The sequence below is a fragment of the Papilio polytes genome, unplaced genomic scaffold, assembly GCF_000836215.1.
Source record: "Papilio polytes unplaced genomic scaffold, Ppol_1.0 DF824146.1, whole genome shotgun sequence".
Taxonomy (NCBI): domain Eukaryota; kingdom Metazoa; phylum Arthropoda; class Insecta; order Lepidoptera; family Papilionidae; genus Papilio; species Papilio polytes.
The window spans coordinates 1147774-1160194 of record NW_013525058.1 but is presented as its reverse complement, the minus strand read 5'-3'; the positions used below and the strand labels follow the sequence as shown (position 1 = coordinate 1160194).

General features: G+C 34.1%; 1 protein-coding gene across 1 annotated transcript in view; it reads right to left on the bottom strand.

The window, feature by feature from the left end:
• LOC106111905 overlaps positions 1–806 on the bottom strand; it is a 35086-nt gene extending 34280 nt beyond the window's left edge. The window contains exon 1 of the mRNA XM_013294104.1: positions 529–806. The gene's annotated coding sequence lies outside the window, so the exon portion shown is untranslated. The remainder of the gene's footprint in view (positions 1–528) is intronic.
• Positions 807–12421: the final 11615 nt, after the last annotated feature.

Here is a 12421-nt window from a genome sequence, read left to right as displayed (position 1 = left end):
CATAGATCAAGTGCCTATATTAAAAATAATCATTTGTTAAATATCCGTTTGTACTTGAGTTCTTTATCGCGTGACCTTTTAATTTTAGCTGTCTTAATTTTATATATTAAAAATCATTTGTCATCACATAGAAATCTTATCGTCGTCCTAAATTGTTATTCAAATCGAAAATACGAGTTCTTAATGATAGTGTGTGCCATTGACATCGTAAAGTAACTAAATCGATATTTTCTCAGCACAACAAACATATTCGAATTAAAAAATTCACACTCAGCTTCGTTGGCATTTTTGAAAAATCTACTTTAGTCAACCATGGACCTTAGCTGTTGACGGTAACTGTTAAAAAAGATATCATGTCTTTGTAAAAATAACTGACGGGAAAATAAGTTGCCTATAATTTTTTATATATTTAACTAGATTTTGGCATTAATTTGTGTTGAAATCAGGTTACTATTAGCAAGAAACTAAAAGTAATTAATTGAATTACTGCTAACTTTATTAATTAGTACAAAAAGTTAATGCGCTCACCTTGGATTATTGTGCAATTCGGAAAGAAAAACAATTTCGTCGCTGCTTCGTTTCGATGTTCGTTTTATAAAAAATAATAGTTTTTTTGGAGTCCCGTAGCTAGGAGCCGAACACTTAATCTTCACTGACGCACTGTCACTCAATCCATGCACAGTCGGCTTTTGATTATTATTTGTATGTGGAAGTTTATCGCGCCACGTTCGGTGCTCGTGGCGACGTAGTGACGTACTGTCGAGTCGACGGCTCGTTGTGGACTGACGTGACGACTGGACTGACGCTCGATCGCACCACCCGGCTCCAACGATGCAACCAGACCCGGTCGTCCGTTCTAGACCCGGGCGTCTGTAACAGACTCGGATGCAAACGCCGTATCCAATAGTCATTCATTCGTTCCTAATTCAAACGATTGTAACTGATTTTTTTTTAATTTCTAAGATAAGCCAGATGTAACAACATTCTATTGGACCCTAATCGTAATTTCAAAAAGAATATTAAATATTTTGGCCAGTTCACATCACATAAAATAAAAAAATAAAAATACATAATTTTTCGAATAAAATTATTATTCAAATCGCGGATTGCTTTAATTCGTTTTTTTTAGAAACTACGAGTGTACGAATAAATGAGATAGAACTAAATGTTAATAAAAATATTTTAATAAGAAATTAATTCAAATTAACTACATTTCGATCCAAATTCATACATTCGCAACGCAGATTGAAAGTAACTTTAGTCCGATTTAAAGTAGGGTATCCGCAGTCTACGTGGAACCAGTTCCCGCCCCTGAATACTTCGGTATATCGTGACCCCAAAGAGTAATATAGAAACATACGTACACACAGAGCTTCTAACAAGAATACCGGTCGTGGATCCACGGTTTGTGACAATCAACACCACAATCCGTATTATTACTAAATTTTTACTTGAAATCGTTACGTGTCTCACTGTATTATGTACCATGATAATCAGATCTTGTTAATATTAGTATTACGAGTATATATTATAAATGCAAAAACTTAGATGTATGGATGGATGTTCATTAGAGTTTGTAGCCTAAACGACTAAGCCTATTTCGATGAAATTTGGCATAGATGTAGAGTATAGTCTGGAAGAGTACATAAGCTCCTCGCTTTTGTTTTTTTTTTTTTTTAAATCTCACACGGACGGAGTCGCGGGCAAAAGCTAGTTTTGAATGAACGCTATTTAAAATGTTGGCCTTTGTATAATAATTATTTTAATGTACAAATCTATTCTTAGATTTAACTGAAACACTATAATTTGAATAAAGAAATCATAGTAATTTATTATGTCTTCTATAAATTATTACTCGATAATTAATATAATTAAAAAATAATTTAAAACAAATAATATGTCAATATACAAATAACGTTTAATACTGCTGGGATATTAAGTAACTCATTGAGTCTGTTGGGGACGGCCCCTTCCCCTATTCATTACTAATTAAAACTTTTATTAAATGCAAACATACCTGCATGAGATACTTCCCGTTGTATAATCAAGGTCCTGGTAACCTATTACACAACGGCGGATCCAGAGGGGGGTAATGGGGGTCATGAACCCCCCCCCCCTGAGCTGATTGGTCAAGAGCTTGAGAAAATATATTTACATATTTTGTCAAGCTCTTGACTTGATCACGACTATGTGACCCCCCCTGGCGCCAAGGCTGAATCCGCCCTTGCTATTACAAGGGATCGCGTATATGCTTTAAATAATTTAGGGTGGACTAACGTTAAATACAGTATGAAAATTTCTGAACAACCAATTTTTAAAAAACCTAATAGCCTTGTAATCCTCTAAAGGCCCTCTAAGTAACTTTTCTAGGTTTTAAATTTAATTTTTGTGTCGAAGATTGTCTATTAAATATTTCTGAACAGAATACTGGTTTAATCGTAAGAGTTTTCTTACCACGATTAGGTTGATTAGGAGCTCAAACCATTATGTTTGTAACCACTAGAGTTTAAAGTTAGAATATTGCTTTTACGATTAGAATCCAAACTTGGATGGACATTGCACAAGAAACCTTAGTAAAAAGTCCATAAAAAGTTATAACTTATCTGCGTAACACCTTTATTTTATAAATTAGTTTTTTTTTTATAAGAGAAGGGGGCAAACGAGCGGCGGGAACACAGAGATGGTCAACGACGCCTATGGACATTCGCAACACCAGAGGAACTACAGATGCGTTGATGGCCTTTGAGGAAATTGTAGGCTCGCTTCTTGAAGGATTCTAAGTCGTATTGGTTTGGAAATACCGCCGAGGACAGACCGTTCCACAGCTCGGCTGTGCGGGGCAGGAAGTTCCGCGAAAACCGCACGGTTGTTTATATATTCTTTTATAATTATATACATGACAAATCAGCATTGATGGACTTAACATTTGAGCAGGATATCATTGTTATGCAGTAGATAAAATAAAATTCCATCAAGAAATTGATACCTAATCCGTTATAGCTACATTTCCGTATGGATTTTTAATTGACATCGAGACACAGATGTGCAAAACATTGTAATAGTAATCGTAATATTATTACTGAATTGTTTATTTTAAGAAAATGTGATATATATTTAAATCTTATTAAATTTACATTAAATATAGGATTTCGCGATATTTTAATTCTATTTTCGAATGTGCAATGAAATATCTAATTTATTTGTCTTGATAAAATTAATTGAAGGTTATATTATTAGTTTGGTTTTTATTATCTTTTTAAATGGATTTAATGAACTTAATGGACATATGTAGATATAATCATAAATTCATTAACATTGTCTTTTCTTATTGTATGCTGTTATTTAATACATTGTTTATTTGTCACTGCATTTACTAATATCTTTAAAACTCGTCACACAATGCTTCTTACATCATTAAGACATAGTTAAAAAGTACTGATGTCTTAACGCACAAGCTTGAATAAACAAGTAAACACATTAGGATAGTCGAAGGAAGCAATATCTCGTTAATCTTAATAGGTCTTCGCTTTTACGAGGCTTAACGGTAAAGCACTGTGAATGTAATCAGACGGCTTTTTAACTCTCCACACTCCTTATGTATTTTGTATCCTTAAAAGAATATTTATGTACACTTTTCCTGAAATCCCAGTGGGATTTTACGAGTCAACTCTTGACCCAAAAATCATGACACCTTTTACGCAATCCACCCATCTCATTCTAGGTCTATCTCTACCGATGTACCCTTCCACACTCATAAATGACGTTCTCCTTGTAACATGCATTTCATCCCTCCCCATACCATGCTAACCTTTTACTCCTTGCCTTCTCTACTACTGGGGCTACTCTCAAACTTCCTCTAATATACTCATTTCGTATCTTATTTATTCGTGTTACTGAAAATACTCACTTATTATTTAATACTTGATATAGAATTTAAATTCTTGTATAACTCGGCCATACAACGGGAGCTATCAAATTACATTATTAAAAGGAACAGCACTGGTTATTAAATTTAACTTACGGTGCATTTACTGTCTACAGGTATTAGTTCAAATTACCAGGAAAATTTAACGTTTATAGAAATTGAAATGAGATGATATTTTCCAAGCATTTATTGAATGAAGATAGTAATTAATCTTTTAAAAATGATTAATACTGCAAACAGTTTCAGGCTATTAGCAAATGAAGACATATTCCTTTTTTTAATTCTATAATTTGTTTTGTCTCTTTGAAATTGTTTCAGTTGTATCAAATCCTACAAATATACAATGAAATCTTTCCTATTCATAATATTAGTATAGAAAACGTTCAAGGTAACAAAAACGCCGGTGGAGGAAAAAAACATACAAATAAGTTTAGGTGGTTGAAAGCATGTTTAAGAGGTCCAATAAAACAACGATAATAAAACTGGAAGTCCTCACACAAGTGGTTGAGGCCACAATGATCGCTTTCGCCTTCGGATCTGTCTGCTTGATTAATTTATTGTTTCTTCACGCTCGCGCTATTAAGATGAAAACAGGATATCGTTATGGAAGGTGTTTATGTTTGTTTAAAATATGATTTATAGCGAACCTTAGTCTTACTAGTAATATAAATGAGAAAGTTTAGATGGATGGATGTTTGCTAGAGTTTGTGGCCTAAGTTGCTGAACGGATGTCGAAATTTGGCACAGACGTGATAATTTTGAAGAACATATAGGCTACTTATGTTTTTTATTCCTCGCGGCGGCGAAAGCTAGTGATCGTATAAAGAGTGCGTATATTATGTCTTTTGTTAATTGTCAGATTAATTCCATAAAATCTATATTTTTTATGAATCAATTGATTAAATTTTAATTGAAAGATTTCCTTGTACATCACATCAGTTATTTGACTCAATAAAATTCATCAAATGGTCCATTTCTTTTTCTCTAAATTATTTTCAATTTTAACAAATATCTTTAGAGTTCTTGAACAGTTTATAAGCTCACAATGTAAGGTCTGTAAATTGAAATTGACTTTCATACCAAAGTCAATCTTCTGATGTTACGCGTAATAGGTTACGCGGATGTCCGCAATTGTGACGGTCACGTCCGTTGCGTTTATATTTACGCGAAAAAACAACAACGACAAATTACACAGAACACGAAACAATACAATAGGATACCATATACTTTATTTGAAATATGGTTACATTATCTTTATGTTATAAAAGTTTATCAAATAACTAACATTTGTGGTTTATTCAATGTCAAATAGTGGTTAGAAAATATTCCCAATATGCTTCCCATGTTAGTTTTAATGCATATAAATACACATAGTAAGAATACTATCAAAAAATGTACTAGACCTTGCATAGATGCAAACATTTTCGAATTAAGAAGTAAAAATAATAAAATGTTATTAAACTCAAAAGCAAAAAGCTTAAAAATGTACGAAAACCACGCTGACACCGCACCCTGCTATATACATAAAGTAAACAAAACTAATTTCTCAGAAAATTTAATCGCTACATACGTATTTTCAAATACTCAGAACGAGAAGTAGACGGGTCATGTTTTGGTTTACCTCGTACTATAGTGAACGTACAAAAAAGCAAGATTAGGACATTTTTAACATTTGCGATAACCTGCAAAACGACTCGACCATGATTCACTGATACGCTGTGACGTGACACAAAAGTACATTACGTCATGACTTAAAGTTAAATGATTTTTCCTTATAAAGATAAACATCGATGCCTAAAGCCTTTGTATGCTCTCAAAATTTCAAGCGCCATTTCTAAAGTAAGTACTCTAAATTCCAATTATCCTTATCGAAGTTTTTTGAAGAAAGGTTCCGATGAGAAATCTTATCGTTAACTTTTTTTTTAATTCCATACTTACCATATATTTATCAGTTGTCTACAGTCAATCCAGTTCTGTCCGAGCCACCGACGGGAGTAGACGTCATCAGCATACAGTGCAAATGGCGACGATGGAATGCGAGGTTTAATTCTTGTCTCATAGTTTAATGACAAAAAGTTGGTCTATTGTTGCCCTTTGAGTTTTTCTGTTAGGAGGAAGCATGCAAAACAAACAGATACATCATTCTGTTGACTTAAGACAGTCTTTAATGGTTTTGTTTACAATAAGCGGTAAATTAATAATGAGAATTATTTATTGTTTACATTTTTTCAAAAATAAATTAACTAATGATATTTTAGTTAACAAACACGACAGGTTATAAAGAACTATTTCTAAGTCTAAACTTGTTCTTGAAGATTTCTATTGATGAGTATTAGGTTAGTGCCAATGATCTCATATACTCTCACTTTATGTATTAGTGCTTGCATGAAATCTCTAGATCTCTTGTGTTAGATAGATGTTTCTGTACCCGTTGCATCTCAGTTTCGCGTCATTCCTGAACGGAAGTGAGACGTAAAATAAGATCACCCGCACAATTCGCACGGAAGTCTATTAGTCGGATCTAGGCCGTCGTCATTTTCTGAGTCGCATAGTGAAACAGATTATCCGTTTCCAGCCACTTCCATTATCTTGCAAATGCGACAATTGCCGCCTGTTATCGTTCAACGACACGCTTGAGCTGCCCCGATGTTGCGCTCTAGACATTATTACGTCGATTTGAAGCAACACCAGTTTCGTAATTACCTAGCTTCGAATGCTCTTGATTCTCAAAGTATTTCATCGATAGAGAACAATGTTTTGTAATCACAAAACACCTATCGTCGATTTTCCCCTGTCTCTACAGAGGAAAAGGCACAGTACGTGCTGGTCCATATATTTTTGTCAGCTGTCATATCTGAATCCTCATCCACACAATCCATCTATGTTTTCTTCGGTCTTCCTCTACCTTTGTCAACACAAAAATACTACAAGCAAATTAATATTAAATAATTCGACAGCATTTAGATTGGCGATACTTAGTAGCTTGTGTTTATTGTTATTAGTTGACCAAGTTTATTATGCGTTGCCTTCTATTTCCTATACTGTAATATAAGCGATTTGAGCAGAAACTCGTATCATTGGCCTAATTGCTCATTTTGTGGTTAAACCGCGCAAAAAACGAGATAGCCGTGAAGTTAGTGTGCAACTTTAGATGGCAGCTTATGAACATACCTCGTGCCGTTCTGGGTATTGCTAGTCTATTCAAGCTAGCTGATTATAACATATCTTAGACTGGTAGCGTCATTAACGGTGTCTGGGCAGAATAAAAGGTAGTAGTTACTAATAATATTGAAGTAAAGTAAGAGATTTTGAAGAAGGTGAAATTTGGAATAGTCAATAGAAGATCTAAAAACTGGTCGAAACGGAGTGAACTATTTTAAATTATTTATTAATATTCAAAAACATAAATGTAGAGTAGTTATTTGATAATGTTTCTTGATACATTAACCGTACCAGTTAGATATGATGACAAACTGTGACAACGGCCTGGCCTCGCCGGCGACCACGGCCACTTATCATCGTGTCACAATGTACTCTTATGGTATCATACATATTTAAAATAAATATATCAACCAAAGCAACCTCACTTATTTTGCAGGTAAATGACGTACGGTATTGTACTTGACCGTTATAACAAATGAAAACTATACTAACCCTTAATTTGACTTCTATACTTGGATACTTAGACTGAGAAGGCAGTAGTTGTCCTCCTAAGAATATTAGAATTATAACATAGTTAATTTATCACTAACTGGATGTTGCTCGCGAGTTCATCCGCGTGACGTTAAAAACAGTCAAAAAACATAGCCTAAGTTACACAATTATACATAGCCTTTTAATGCTGCAACAATTTTCGAAATTGGTCCAGTAGGTTTTAAGTTATTTGAGTAAATACAACAATCCGTATATACAAAAATAGAAAGATTTCTACAGCATGAACCATATGCAAGTAAATCGGTTGCCGCTGTCCTTCGTCCCAGTATCGTTCGCAATCAAATGTGAAATGATTGTTTGCAAAGAGAAATGGCCGCGCAATAAACAATTGAATATATCAAAGATAAAGAGCAAACCAATTCAGTTGCCAGCGTCAATTAAAATAAAAATTATTTATGTATTATAGTAATTAATCAGGATTTCCCACGGCCTCTTCTCGTGCTATAACATCTGTTCGTTTATTATCTTTTTTCATCATTACCAGTGAAAAAAGTAAAACAAATGACAATGTAGAAATATATTATCTATGTTTTTATTTTGTAGTCTGATCTTTAACCACAGATTAAAAACGTACGTTTGTAAAAATAAACTAAGGTCAATAACGATATTTTTTGTTACATAACTTTTTCGTTACCGACAAGATAACATAAGAATGGTATTTAAATGATTAAAAAACTTTGAAAAAACAATTACGTGTTCTCACTTTAGCTTCAGTTATCTATATAAATCTTTTAATTATACTTTGATTACATATTGAAGGTGTAGTAAAGAAAATCGCACATTGCGGTCAGCTAACAATGTATTGCTATCTACTCGATACTGAATAGTTATGAATTTTTCAACTTATCTCTTCACGTAAATACTTTTATTATTTCGTTGGTAGACGCAAGACGCGTATTAAGGTTGTAAGTAAATCTGTCTATTCATATTTCATAGAGAATTATATCCCAGACATTATGAAGAAGAATCCTTTCCATAACAAAATGTAACTTATTGGCAAATATAAATATGTTGTAACTACTTTGACAATAATTCCAAGAAATAATTGTTTCTGAAGTCATTTTTAAAAGCTCAGTAACGATCTTTAATGGGTTAAGTAACGAAAAGTCAACATGAAAGTAGAAAGAAACAAATAGAGTAACTTCAAATACATTAGTAAATAAAATTATCTGTGGACAAACGCTCCTATTATCTAATTGAAGCTAACCTTTTATAGGGTCGCTCAGTGAAAGCATTTAACCACTTAATTGATGCCATAAACAAACTTGTTTGTTATTTGTCAAGTATTAAGTCCCCTTACGACTTCACATTCCTGTACACAATATACTTCGTCGTTAAATTTCTCTACCGAAACCCTTCGTTAAAACCGAATGTTACTATCTTTTTTGTACACAAAAAGAAACGTGTTCACACTTGTTTTGCAAATACATCGTTTAATTATTTTTATGATTTTACGCTTGCATAGAGAAAATATTATGAACAAAAAAAATGTTTTCTTCAAAAGAAACTTCTTGTATTTAGTTGGCGCATAGCCAGAGAGCATGAAGTGTATGGTCCATTGTTAAAACACAACACTAAGGTGCTAAAAAAAGTCTCGACTTTCATACTGTGAATATGTCAGTAGGCTTTTTTTTGTTCTGAGAATTTGCCTTCTGTTAAAACATATGATCAAAACATGAAAACTGAATAAATTAAAAAAATAGTTAAAGTAAACTCTCAGTAATAGAGCTATCTTCAGTACTTTCAATGAGGGACCTCAGAATTCTAACGTCCTAATTAATGTTAAAAGTTCTCGAGTTTGAAGGGGAAAAAAAATCTGAGGTGAGACCAGAACAGAACCTGAACCGAACCTACTATAAATATTGATTAAAAATATTCAAGTGTACCGTGAATACAAAAATATCGAATTTGGACATAACGGTGTTGCTCATAAATGGCAATAACATTGACGTTATCCATATTAAGATATAAAATCGGAAATAACCTCATGTACACTTTTAATATCGTGAATAATTCGGAAATAAACAATATTCATAAGAGATATCTGCTCTCAATCTTACACAACTCAGTTGAGTACATAACATATTGGTACAGCTTTCCATCGTTGGCAGGGAAACGGAACAAGAAACTGTGGACAACGCTCGTTGGACCATAGAGGGATAAATAAATTAACCAAGTTCTTCGAATAGGTACATGGCACCTTTCGTAACGCCACTGAGGAAGGAGTGTGGGATTTCTTACAATTAACAGTTTAAATGTTAGAAAACATGAAACGTATAACAGATAACTGCTTGTAAATTAGAAAATACATATATCCCAGATCCACATGTGTTTGGTACCACATGTTTAATAAATCACGTTAAATTTGTCCATAATACAAGAAAATAAGACCAATGAGTTCGATCCTTTAATCTGCATTGCTCTTAGAACAGGATATCGTAAGGACCGGTATGAAGACAATAAATCGACGGATGTCGGCGGCAACAAATGCTGCGCTACTCGTAAAGCAAACCGTGGGCGAGGCCTTGGCACGGCACAATCCAACCTGGGATATAACTCGGCGTACAATCACCTGCAAAAAAGAAAAAGCCACTTTAATTGTCATATTTTCGGTAGATAGTAGATAAGATCCCATATGCTCCATGATCTTTTATAAATGATTCTTCCCCCGTAGGGTTTTCGAATTATTACAGAGAACAACTTTAGCGCGTGGAATTAAAAAGAAAACAGTCAATTCAAAAGAAAGTAGCCTATGTGTTCTTCCAGAATATGTTCTACATCTATGCCAAATTTCATCCAGATCCGTTCAGCTGTTTAGGTAACAAAGTCTAACAAACATCCATCCATCTAAACTTTTGCATTTATAACATTAGCATGATATCATAACGTGATTTGTTTCGTTACTAACATCGGTTGCATTCTTAATATAGTCTTCAACAATTCCTTGGAATCGTAACCTGAATATACTTCATTAGTTACAAAAAACGCTTAACTTGCTTTTTACGTTGCATTCCTTTTATTTTTCTTTAGTAAAGTTCATTATTGAAACGGAATAGTTTTTGATATGCCAGATCTAATCGTTTAAAACGTGTTACTGGTTACCAGCAATACTTCTATATACCTTCACGGCTTTGGTTAATGAATGGCACGTCGGTCTCCCGCTGTGGGCGAATTGGCGCAGATGAATATTCAACTTATACAATGAACAACTACGAATTATTTACTACGGTCTGCACAATGTACAAAACTTAACACCTGTTATGACTCGCAAATGGTAAAAGATTTATTTATTTTTTTATTTATTTATGTATATCTGCACTACATTTTCTAAAGATAATTTTAACGTTTTCTTCGTGTCCGTCTGTTATTGTATCAATTTTGTCTCCGTTCCCTTTCTACGGCGACAAAAATCACACAAATATCCAGGCATATTCTAATTTCAAGACCTCGATACCGTAACAGTTTCTTCGATTGTCCTTGATTATCTTTAGGTAGTTAATAATACACTTTACTGACAGCAAAGCATCCATTAAGGCAATAAATCATAATTCAATTTCACCTGCATTCAATATGGATTTCCGCCAAGTGACTGATGAATATAGTTAGCACAACGAGTCTATTTCAGACGGACCGACCTTCAGTACAGTTTGCAAAGCAATCTACGACTACGAATGCTGTAGCACGTAGGCTATTTAAAGATGAATGTCTCGGAAGTTACGTGCAATATTTTATACAGAATCAATTTTGAATTGGAATAAGTAGAGTTAAAACGTTTCATGTCAAAATGATTTTTTGGTAACAAAAAAGAAATCAAAAAAATTAAATCAGTGGCATTAAATGTGTTAAACTTTGTGTTTTCAATAGTTTGGTTTTACACGAAAAATCTTTAAATTAGCTAGAAACACCGCAAGGTCAAGTTGGATGCTCAAAGTTCATGGCCTCGACATTGACTCCCACAATTTTCTTATTGACTTCATTGCTCGAACGATAAGAATAAATTTCGGCGTTGATGCATAGCACCCATCTGTCGAATTTCATCCTTACAACGTGCAGTATTCACACATTGAATCGTCGTCGCTGATCCGTACGCTTTGTTGCGTGTCGCAAATAATCCAGGGTGGGCACTATCAATCTTCATATATGTACCGAATTTAACAGCGCCTCCGTCTCCGCACTAACGTTTCAACGGTACCGACAGCAAAACAATTCTAAACAACAATTATTTACAAGATTAAGATTTTATTACTAAACATTTAATAGGTAATTTTATTTTTAGAATAATTTAGAAAGCCAATGAACAATAACAATATAAATACACTTTGCTTTTAGCGTAGTGTATATTGCTTTTCATTATTTTCGCTTGTATACCTATTAAGAAAACAAAGAAACGAACAAAAGATTTATCTTTATATTGTGCCAAAAGCGGGTTGAAAGAATCGCAAAAGTAGAATAAACGACAAATCATGTACCTCAAGTCGGGTTATGCATTTCCACAGTTTCTCCCACACATACGACAAATTCAAAAATTGTCAAAATTCTAAAACGCTTTATTTGCAGTCAGTACAGACAAGCTGGGGCACCCGCATTATAATAGCAATCTTCGCATTTATGCAGTTAGTGGCCGTCTTGCGACCTTGCGGCTTGTGGCCAGGACACAATTAGTGGTGTTCCGTCACAGGAAGACTCGAGTCCTGGACCCCCCGGCCCCCTGTTCCCCTCACAATGCCCCGCACGTCGCGCTCGCATTTGCATCCGCACACCCACGCTCGTTTGTCTCCGAAA